The 12,418-nt window shown below is 43.0% G+C and overlaps 1 protein-coding gene across 1 annotated transcript in view; it reads right to left on the bottom strand.

The window, feature by feature from the left end:
* Positions 1-12,418, bottom strand: part of Spon1 (spondin 1) — a 287,223-nt gene that overhangs the window by 46,382 nt on the left and 228,423 nt on the right. The gene's annotated exons all lie outside the window — the stretch shown is intronic.

The following is a 12,418-nucleotide window of genomic DNA, read 5'->3' as shown; positions in this document are numbered from 1 at the left end:
CAGAGACTTCTTATTAATTTTGAAACCGTGGCCTATAGCTTTGGCTTGTTCTTAACTAGCCCTTATAACTTAAATTAACCCATTTCTTTTAGTCTACATTCTATCACATGGTGTTACCTCTCTTCCATCTTACACCTCCTGTTTTCTCCCTGTGTCTTCTGGCTTCTGTGTGCCTAGATTCCTTCTCCTCTTTTCTCTCCCCAGAAATCCTGCCTATACCTCCTGCCTAGCTATTGGCTGTTCACCTTTTTATTACATCAGTCACAGCAACACATCTTCATACTATGTACAAATATTCCATAACACTTAGAGTGTGGCCCTCTCCCTTCCTGGGAGCATGTGTGTTTTGAGGTATGAGGGGATTTACCAGAGGAAGTGGCTCAGAGTTCCCAAACATTCTGATGTAGAAAACATGCCTGACAATGAGAAACAGGAAAGTTACATGGCCCAGGTTGACCTTGAACTCACAATGTAGCTCAGGCACGATCTTGCCTCAGGCTCCTAAGTGCTAGGATTATAGTCATGACCACACCTGCCCAGAAGCTCCAATATAAACAGTGTATTTCCCAGGAAGTGTACAGAAGAAGAAAAAAGGATTGGCTAGATGGTCGTAATGGCTACTACTATGGAGCTAAGTCGAATGTTTTTACCTTCATGATGGGGCTAGCCTTGCCTTGCAGATCAGAGCCTCATGTCATGTCATGTTCTCTCCTCTCTGGGATGGCATAGAAGACGTTTTTCTCTGGCTATTCTGTTCCTAGAGGCCATGACACCCACTTGTTTCTGTCTATACCTTCCTTCAGCCAAGCTATAAAAGGACATACAGTATGTGACTTGAAAGGACACATCCTAGTTATGGTGATTGAAATCTGGCCACCATCCATTCAAAGGTCAGATCCCAGGATCACATGGTTTAACCCACAGCTTCTGCACGGGTCCCCACCCCCATTCTCAGATATTACCTGCTGTCCTCATTACAGGGGCTTCCCATCTGAATCTAACACCCACTGTGCACTTTGATTTCGAGAAAAATTGTAACCAGGACAACTTTTCCCCAATAGTCTGATTTTAACTTAAAGTTTTCTCATGAAGGATGAATTTCCTGCTGCTTTTCAATAAAGCAGAATGTGACTGTGGCAGGTGGGGATACTGCCACGAGAATAGGAAGGTTCCATAAATTAACGTGGGGAAGAGGAAGTCGGGATTCATCCTGGCTCATCTAAGTGGGTTAGATGAATGGATCCAACATAGGTGGCCCTGGGTGCCGGGGAAAGGGTGGAGCAGGATAACTGTGCACATAGACAGCACAGAAAGACCCGGAAGGCAGGAATAACTTCAGAGAGAGCCTCCGAGCAGGGCCAAATTCGTCCTCAGCCGAGACTGTGCTCCATCTCCACCCATCCCCCCAAGGGCTCTGTTCATTTTCCACAACCCAGAGAAGAGTTTGGTCCTCAGCTGTTCAGAATTCATGAGACGGAGAAGTTATTCTATCCAAATTGTCAACCGGCAGAGCTCATTTCAACCTCTCTGGCAACTGGGAAAACAAATTATGACAGAGAAAAGAAATGGACCCTTGCAGCTTGCTTTCCTAGGCTGCTTCTAAAGCGGCTCTGATCTATTGAGAGTCTGTCACAGAGCTTTCCCTGTGGGTGGAGGGGTCTCAAGTAACATTTCAATGGTCTCTAGGCACTCCTGCTACCAACTTGTCATCAGGATCAGAAACATATTGGGTACTAGAGCATGCCTAATATCTGACTGCTTCAGGAACAATTGCCCCTCTGATTTGGGGCTGACACTTCATTCATTTGCCAACCTCTATTAGGCGTCTACTACGTGTACCAGGTGCTGGGGACACGGAGATGATGAAGACATAGTTCCTACCCTCAAGGACCTGTATTTTATCAGCGGGACAGATGGGAATACACAGTGACGAGTGAGAGAGATGCCGGCCTGAGGGCGATGGGCTGAGTCTTCACCTGTTATTTCCTGAACTCGCTGACACAGGCGAGACGCAGACCCCCTGGAGAATAAGAACATACCCAGGAAGGAAGCAGATAAGATATTTGGCTTTCCTGAGTAAGGGATGGCTGAGAGCCACTGATATCATGTCAGTGGAAACCCTAGGGCCGTCATTAAAGGAGATGAAAGAGGGTGTATCTACATCCACTTCAGCATACATTATCAGTTGGAATGCCATGTAGGTGGGTAACCACCTTTTCCATTTCTGAGCTCAAAGTGCATGGAATCTCCAGGAGGGCTTGTTAAAGCTGATTGCTGGGCCCAGGACTGGAGAGGCTGTTCCCAGTGATGCTGGTGGAGAATTTGCATCCAGGCCTGAAGGGATTTCCAAGTAGTAGTCTGTAACAAATAGTCCTTAAAAGTATTAGGCCCCGTGTTTAGTGCTGTACATAATTCTCACCGTAGTACTATATTGCAGGAATTATTATCTTTATTTTATTTTTAAAAGATTTATTTATTGTTACTCTTTGAGTTTAATGTGGTACGCACGCATGTGCAATGCACTATGAGCGTGCAGGCGTGCACGGAAGCAGAAAGAGGATTGGGTTGGGAACCCTATGTTGGTTCTCTGAACTGCTGAGCCATCTCTCCAGCCACCTCATTATCTTTATTTTATGCTCGAGAAAACGGAGACCCAGAGATGACAATGTGCTTCCCAATATCACAGAACTGTAAGCGGCAGAGATGATATTTAAACCCAAGTCTGTTTGCATGGAAAAATCCATGTTTTCTGCCCCTTTATCCTGCCTGCCCAGTAAAAGACAAGTGTCTCTTTTTTCTTTTAATACAGCAGCTGAAGAGATTCAACAATAAATAAGTGAAGCCCACAGACATAGTGCTCTTATTCCATTTCAAATATTCCACCAAATATATTATTAAAATTATCCCCCAAGAACCAGTGGAGACTATTTGTTTCTTGAAAATAGTTGTAAAAATATACAAGAGAGCAAAAGCTGCCTGTGTGCCGAGCCCAAGGAGCCTCCTAAACCAATAACTATCAATCCTCTCTTAAAGCAATGAAACACATTTAGTTCAATAAAAGTTTGCTCAGAACTCTCCTACAGAAGCAGGCAGGATTGGGGCTGCTTTCGGATCGGTGGGAGCACAAGCTGGTGGTCTGAGCCTTGGGGGGGGCAGACACCCGGGGTGTTCTCTAATGAAGCATTAGCACTGACAGACATAAGACAACCATCTGTCCTGCTGTGTGCGGGCTACAAATGGGTTTCTCAGAACCAGAAGGAATTCTGCCAAACACCCGTGACCCCATGCCAGCTTCTCCTGTGGAAGGGCTTCACCAGCACCCTTGGGAGGTGGGGCTGGCTGTTTAGGTGAGGCTGGTGATGTTGTAAAGCCGGTTTCATGATAATGGTTGTCTTGCAATGCCTCTGTCTGTGGTTAGGTCTTCTTCATAGTGTTAGTTGAAAGGCCAGTGTTACGGTTTCAACGTGACATGTACCCATGAACACGTGGTTCCCAGCTGGCAGTGCTTCTCGAAACTTTCAGATACAGCTGGTGATGAAGGCCCGTGGGGTTGGGCCTGGAATGTTAGAGACTGGCCCTGCTGTCCGACTGGTCACCACTTCCTGGTCTACTGAGATGTCAGGAATCCTGGCCACAGGCTCCTGTCACTAGGAGCTCTGTTATGCCTTCTCTGCCAACCCCACCCACCAAGGTGAGATGTTCCTTCTTAAGCCCAAATCAGTCCTTCCTCCCATAAACTGCCTCTTGGGAGGTATTCTGTCAATGATGAGAAAAGAAATAACTATAGCTACCCGGAGAATCGCTTTGCTTATTGCTTGAAGCAACCAATTCTTTTGTGGGCTCTGACCTAGTTTGCCTTCTTTCTGCTGTTGGGAAAAGACACCTATCAAAACCAGCTTGGGGAGGAAGTGCTTCACCTTACAGCTCACAGTCCATTATGGAAGGAAGCTAAGGCAGGAACCGAGGCAGAGGCCATGGAGGAACACTGCTTATTGGGTTGCTCCTCTTGGCTTCTTCAGCCTGTTTTCTACCTCCCAGGACCATCTTCCTGGAGATGGCACTGCCCTCATACATCAACCATCAATCAAGAAAATGACCCGCAGACTTGCCTAGAGGTCAATCTGATGGAGGCATTTTCTCAGTTGAGATTCTCTCTTTCCAGATGACTATTTTTTTCCTTGTCAACTTAAAGTGTTGACAAAAAACTAACCAGCACTGTGTCTATGAAATTCAAAGTAAGGAGCCTCCCCAAATACTTCTAAAGAGAAGGGCTCCACCAATGAACTCAATGAATTCTATCACTATCCAAATACAGGTTCAGACTGAAATTAGCAGCCACTTCCTTAGAGGGTGTCTGTTCATCACTTATTTCTGTTTGGGCAAATGGCCCAGTAATTGTAGGCATATTCAGAATGCCTGTAGCTCACTCACAGCCCCACATGTGAAGGACCTTGATACACAGGATTGATCATAAAGTATGCCAGATGCCAACTTCCTTATTTAGAGTTGAATTCATTCACTACAACCTATTTATGTTTGTATTATCAGCAGAAGTCAGGGAAGTAACTGTTCCCAATACCCATTCTTCTCTTTCTATTTGGTAATAACTGGCCATATGACTAATACTAAGCCAATGTCATCAGGGATGCATATCATCTTTATTTTTTTATTTTTAAAGATTTACTGTTTTGAGATAGGGTCTTTCTGTATAGCCTTGGATGGCTTGGAACTCATATATAGACCAGGCTGGCCTTGAACTCACAGAGCTCTGCTGCATCTATGTACCAAGTTCTGGGATTAACGGTGTGTGCTACCATTGCCTGCCTTTTAAGTGATTTTTATTTTTATGCATATGCCTGTGTTACAGTGTTGGTGCTAGCAGAGACCAGAAAAGGATGTCAGGTCTACTGATCGGGAGTTACAGGTGGTTGTGAGTTTCTTGTTGTGGGTACTGGGAATCACACTTCAGGCTTCTGGAAGAGCAGCAAGTGCTCTTTACTAAGCCATCTCCCCGGCCTATATATCATCCTTTTACAAGGAAAATGCTCATTCTCCATTTTCAGTTTTCCTTTATCCCTGCCGGTAGAACCTCTCCTGGAACACAGCTGTGGGAGTGAAGTCTGGCAGGGCCAGGCCATCAGATTCATGTTCATTTTTAGACTCTTATTAGTGAGGGAAACAAACTTCTCTCTTGTTTGAATCGCCATAGATATTATTATGGTTCATGCATAGGATATGTGTTTGTGTGTGCTCATGTGTGTTTGAATGCATGCACGCATGTGTGCATGTGGAGGCTGGGGATCAATATAAAGTGCCTTCTACCTTTTGAGACAAGGTCTGTCATTGAACCTGGAGCTAACCTGGCTAAGTTTGAAGGCCAGTGAGCTTCCAGGGTCTTCTTGTACCCCTCGTGCTGGGATTACAGACATGTACTGCTTCTGGCTCTTTTTATGTGCACACGGGATCTGAACTCAGATCCTCATACTTGCAGAGCCAGCACTTCACCAAGCAAACTCCCCCCAGCTCTACATCACTATGTGTCTGAGCTCTTCATCATAACAGCTCCACTGTTATATATGCACACCACCTCTGTGTGGGTCAAAGATGATTAAATTCTGTGTACTCTTCTCAGCAGGAGGTAGGAGTCAACATGCTTTCCCCATAAACATGGACTTGGCTGGTTCTGGGCCCATGCCTTATGACACAGACTGATTCTGTTTCCTGTCTCTTGTCACGGTATCTTCAGGCACCTCAAGCTATTGTTCAAAGGGTGACTTCCTGAAACCACCATGTGAAGGATGCCATGTAAGGGCACTTCAGTTGACAGCCCTGGCCTTCTAAAAACCCCTCCGAGGTGACAGACACAAATGATGCCATCTTAGACCCCTTTGATTAGCCTGTTTGCCAGCTGAACATTGTAAGTAGCCTGGACAATAGTTCCCTAAGAAGAATTCACTCAGTTCATGTGGGGAGACAATGTGTTACAGCACTATTCTGACCTATGGCCTCAACAGAAGTCATTGGTGACATTAAAAATGGCAGAATGGAAAGATGCTGTGTCTCAATTAGGCAGTCATGGAAAGGCACTGTACCAACCTTAGATTCACTTATCTTTTGACCTTCTACTTGGTGAGATAGTAAAAGTCCATATTGTCTAAGCCACTTTTGTTAAGTTCTCTGTTACTTGTGGCCTTTAAGCATTCCAACAAACACAACCAACACCATTCATCTCTCAAGAGGTCTTTGTTCCAGGAACTAGAAGGTGTGGGAGGGTTTAAGGCCACACTCTGACTTCTTTGATGAAGTTACCAGCAGAAAACAGTGTAAGACTCCATCCACCATGGCTGTCATCAGTAGACAACCCTCCAAGGTTCCCCTAGAATTTGACACACAGTCTCCAGTCACTCCATCCTGGTGGTCAACAGAGCAGGGGGTTTCTTTAGTACATCTCATCTGACTTCCTTTTGCTTCCTAGTATGCAGGAGGCCAGCATGGTCCTCAGGATGACGAAGAGGATTAAATGGCAGTTTCAGGTGTAGGGAAATCTCTGGGAACCCACAAGGGGTTTTCTTTTACTTTTAATGGCTTTGAAAACAGAAGCACCTACAGGAAGCCTCTGAACTTGATGATAGAAGCACCATCCTCTACTCTTGCAATGAGCTCCACAATAGAAGCAACATCCTCCATCCTATATCCTAGCAATGAGCTCCACAATAGAAGCACCATTCTCCATCCTCCATCCTAGCAATGAGCTCCACAATAGAAGCACCATCCTGCATCCTAGCAATGAGCTCCACAACAGAAGCACCATCCTCCATCCTCCATCCTAGCAACGAGCTCCATGATAGAAGCATCATCCTGCATCCTAGCAATGAGCTGGTTGTGAAGTGAGCCACCTGTCCAGGCAGGTCAGATTTTGTTCTGAATGATTACCTTTGCTAGGGTCAAAGACCAGGGGAGAATCTGCATTACCTCCATGACTCTTACATGGTAACAAAGGGGATTCTTTCAACTGTTTTCCCATTGCAAGATTTGGTCTGCCTAGGGATGGGGCCCTACAGGTGGAGAACTGAACCTGAGAGTTTTCTACCAAGACAAGATGGAAGCAAGGGCAAACAAACAAACAAAACCAATCATGGTAGGGATTGAAGCAACAGCAGCAGCAGCAGCAGCAGCAGCAGCAGCAACAGCAGCAGCAGCAGCAGCAACAATAACCAGAACCCATGGAAAAGATCAACACTATGAAGCTACACATCAAGCCAAAGAGAGTCAGAGGCATTTCCTAAAGGAGAATGTGGGGCAGACACAATGAGGGGTAGGAAAGAAACCACACATGAGTTGGCAACAGTGTGCTGTGTGCTTGTGTGTCCACATGGTAGACAGCCTACAGCTGCTGACTTCTGAGGCATAGAACCCTGGTGTAACTGGTTTACCTAAACATTTGAGGGAAGATGTGTTTAGATATAGCCCACAGGCAGCCTAATGTATCTTGTTCAGGAAAATAGTGTTCACCCCATGGATCCAGGGTGTGACCTAGTAACTAATTATAGTATTTATTTCAATATTTCCTATATGACAGGTAGTCAATTACCTGTGTATTTCCCCATCTGGATTAAAAGACCTCTGAGGATAGACTGTTTCTTATTCTTTCATAGAATATAACAGAATGCTTTGTACATACAAAGTACTCAATAAACATATTTTGATTAATAGCCACTGCCAATCTTTTGACTTGTTTTTTTTCTCTTAACATTAATAAATGGATTAAGGATGTTTTTGATGGTGCATTTTTTCTCCAAATGATGTACTCTACACAGAAATATATCACCAAGGAGCAAAAATTAAACCTTATGTAGACGAGTTTAACATGTTTAGGGAGAAACAGCAAGAGACAAGAGAAGAGGTGAGATGCTGAGTGGTCCTCTTTGATTTAGCTCAGCTTTCAGATCTTCTGAAAACCTCAGTAGCCTTTGTCTGCACACAGTATTTCTGTGTGTATACATATGTGTGTGTTTCTGTTTTTGTTTTGTTTTATTATTATTATTTTTTTAGTCATTTTACATACCAACCACAGACTGCCCTCTCACCCCTCTTCCTGCTCCCCCTCCCCACCTTACCCTCCCATCCCCTCCTCCAACAGGGTAAGTTCTCCGTGTGTGTTTCTACATATATTTCCTACAGTGCTTTCTCTATTTGGCCACAGAGTTTCATTTATTAGTAAAACATAATTAGGCCCCATTTCAAAAGGATGAACAAAGCTGGTTTTGTCTGTTTTAAAGCTTGGTTCAGCCTGGGTCATGGTGATTGTCAGCGTTCCTGCTTTCAGGCTACGTAGACTTGGATGATGCAGTCTGACAACTGGGGGTGAGCTGGTCAACTTCCCATTCCCAGGAGCCCCTGAAAGCGGCCCTCCTGAGCTCTGGATGCTGTTCACTGATCAGAAATACAGGCTTATGGCTTCACATCCTGCTTGGCAAGGAGAGTGTAGTAGGTCCCCGGCCAATTCTGTCATTTTCCAAAGCCCAGAGCTATCTTGTGATGACTCAAAAATCAAGCTCCCACTCTGGTCTTCCAGAATGGGAGCTCTTTCCTCAAAAGTCATTGCCATCTCCTCAATGTTTATCTGTTGCTTCTGAAAATATTCAAAAGACTGTGAAAATAGGCATTTCATGCAAATATATAGAGAATAATAGAAAAAGACAAATAAACAACATTGGAGAACGCTGTACTGCCTTCTGTTCACTGAAGGCAGACATGGTGCTAACAACTTTACACTCACTACTGAAATCCTTATAATTACCTTATGTTATATAATCTACCTCCTGTGTGCGTGGGGGTGTCAGGTGTCACATCACATGGTCAAAGTCACATAGATAAATTAGTGATGGAACCTGTATGAAAATTGATGTCTGATTCTATATATGAAATATGGGAAGGTATTAAACTGCCTTCATGGAATACTATATATACCTTCTTTAGTTGACTAAAATGCTCAGTAACATGGCTACTACTCCACAGTAAAATGTTAGATACGTTGACTGAAACAATGGAAGTAAGGCATTCTATTTAGCCAGTAACTGCTGAAAAAATTATTTTTTTTAAGAAACAGAAAAGCTCATAGAACTAATGAAGTCCTTTAAACTCCCATAGAATGGAAACTTGCCAAGACCTACTATCGTGTCAAAACACAGAGCTGGATTCCATTCAATTCATTCTATGTGACAAATTTGACCTTAATAGAGATTATTTCAAGAATGCAAAATAACCAATAAAAGATTAACATCTTAACACTAACATCAGGTTAAATAATCCATTTATACATAGCTTAGCTTGGATATACCTATTTTAAATCATGTACTAACAATAGAATTAAAAATTTTACTTTTAGCTGGCAGTGATGGCACACGCCTTTAATCCCAGCACTTGGGAGGCAGAGCCAGGCAGATCTCTGTGAGTTCAAGGCCAACCTAGTCTACAGAGAAAGATCCAGGACAGGCACCAAAACTACACAGAGAAACCCCATCTCAAAAAACAAACAAACAAACAAAATTTACTTTTAAAAAGTAGGTAGAACCAAGAATATCAATATCTTTACAACTTTGTATTGCAAAAACCATAAAGGACAGTGACTATCAGAAAGGAAGATTAAAAAATTAGCATCATTGGTATATGCAATATATTATCATACATTATTGTTATGCATGTTAGCATCCACTGTCAAGTTGACATAAACCTAGAGTCACCCAGGAAGAGGGAACTTCAGCTGAAGAATCATTCAGATTAGACTGGCCCATGTCATGTGTATGAGGCATTTTCTTAATTGTTAATTGATATACTACAACATACTGCAGGTGGTAGCATCCCTGGACAGGTGAGCCTGGACTGTATGAGAAAGACAGCTGAGTAAGCCAGAGTAAGCAAGCCAGTAAGCCAGAGCAAGCCGCATTCCTCTATGGCCTGTGTTCCAGTTCCTGCCTCCAGATGCTTGCCTTGAGCTCCTGCCTGCCTTCCCTTCACAAAGGACTGTGAGCTGTAGCCAATAAACCCTTTCTTCCCTAAGTTGCTTAGCAGCAGAAAAGCTAAGTCAGATAACAAAGTAAATACATAGCAATGCAAGAAAATAAAGTTCTAAGAAGGCATGTATTGACTTAAGAATTATAATGATAAAATATTTTAAGTCAAAATCACTTTTCATTTTTTTTATTATTTTTCTTTTTACTTTTTTTAAATTTTATTTTACAATACCATTCAGTTCTACATATCAGCCATGGGTTCCCCTATTCTCCCCCCTCCCCCCTCCCCTTACCCCCAGCCCACCCCCCATTCCCACCTCCTCCAGGGCAAAGCCTCCCCCAAGGACTGCATTCAACCTGGTAGACTCAGTCCAGGCAGGTCCAGTCCCTTCCTCCCAGGCTGAGCTAAGTGTCCCTGCATAAAGCTCCAGGTTTCAAACAGTCAACTCATGCAATGAGCACAGGACTTGGTTCCACTGCCTAGTTGCCTCCCAAACTGATCAAACCAATCAACTGTCTCACCTATTCAGAGGGCCTGATCTAGCTGGGGGCCCCTCAGCCTTTGGTTCATAGTTCATGTGTTTCCATTCATTTGGCTATTTTTTTTAATAATTGAGTAAAATCGAAATTTATATAAGCCACAGTCATCCTAGGGACCTCCATGTTATATATATATATATATATATATATATATATATATATATATATATATATATATATATATCCTCCATGATTCTATGGGTTGTGGTCTGATTGTTCTTTATTTTATATATAGAATCCACTTATGAGTGAGTACATACCATGACTGTCTTTCTGGGTTTGGGTTACCTCATTCAAGATGATTTTTTCTAGTTCCATCCATTTGCCTGCAACAAAATCACTTTTTAAAGAACTCAACAAGATCATTCTAATGTTGGTTATGCAAGCAAAATGTCAAGATTATAAAAAAATATTTGGGGAAAAACTTCCCTGAGTGGAGAATTTCCTATGATTATAAATGCAGGAGAATAGTAGAGCACAGGTACTATTAATGAGAAGTGGGAAAAATGAGAGAGGGGTTTTATCTGGGAGTAGGAGAGGGAGGGCAATATGAAAAGAGAGGTAGAGATAAGGGATAAAGAACACTAAGGGTGACTTAGAAAGCCATAGGGAAACATATTAGATTTACTCTTAAATTTGTACATAACACATAAATATGTGTGTAAATACATATAAACAACTTAAATGAAGTTATACAACTTGGAATGTTGCACCCTCACCCCAAGAGCCACAGACTATCTAACAAAAACTCCAATGACTGGCATGGGAAACCTCTCTTTGAATTGTTGGTCAGCAGATTCCTAAAGGTTCCACTAACAAGAAAGGTCATCACCATTGTCTTTGAATGTTTTCCAGAACTTGAAGGTAAGATCCTATTGCTGAAGACACCTTCCACTCTGGACACAGGACTTGGAGGAATCAATGCAGAATTGACCAAGAACCCTCCCTCTGGACTAGCTCTCATAGTGCCAGAAAGGGCTGTGTAAGCTGCCAAGGAAGAAAATAATCTATAGGCCTACTTAGCTGTGAAGCCACAAACTACAGCAATTACCACCATGGCAAGATATACTCAAGGGTGCATAGTGGTACTTATATCTTGGGAGTAACCAACAGCCTTCTAATTGGACTTAAGGCCCACTCAGCAGGAGGGAATTGATATCATGCTTGGTATTGTAAGCCCAGTCAACTACCCATGGCTGGTGAGTTCATGTATGCTAGAAGAGAACCTATTACCACCACTTTCCCAAACCAATAAAATTCTTCACTGTGCTCTAAATACTTACTACACATCCACAGATAAATGTAGTTCCCATCCATCACCAAAGAAGCTTCTTTTTGCAGCAGACAGATACCATCATATCAATCCACAACTGGTCAAGATTCAGAGACTAACTAACTGTGTGTGTGGTGGGCACATCCCCAGTTGATATACATCTACAATACAACCCCTATACCTAAGCTCAGGTAACACTGTGGAAGGGGATGATGGTGGGAGGATTCTACGAGCCATAGGACAAGGATGTCTCTTGTGAGCTAGTGTCTTCTGTATATGACACATGGAATCTTAACACCATGGCCATCTGAATAAGACCAGCACAGTGACAGCACCAGTGGCTGTGCCAGTGGGGATGGACGAAATCTCACCAGACCCCATCCCTAGATGAAGACTACAGACAATTATTGGCTCCCAAGAGAGGGAGAATCAGTCTTCTCTAGGGGCAAACCCCTTATAGATTATCCAGTCTCAAGTGGTCAACCCTAAACACAAATACATGGAAGCAATGTTAAATGAACTCAGCAGGTTGTGTATATATATATGCATATGTAGAGTGTGTGCATATATATGTATATATATAATATAGTGA

This window comes from Peromyscus maniculatus, chromosome 1 (assembly GCF_049852395.1).
Source record: "Peromyscus maniculatus bairdii isolate BWxNUB_F1_BW_parent chromosome 1, HU_Pman_BW_mat_3.1, whole genome shotgun sequence".
NCBI classification, from domain to species: Eukaryota; Metazoa; Chordata; class Mammalia; order Rodentia; family Cricetidae; genus Peromyscus; species Peromyscus maniculatus.
The sequence above is the reverse complement of the archived record's forward strand: the minus strand, read 5'-3'. Positions and strand labels throughout refer to the sequence as shown.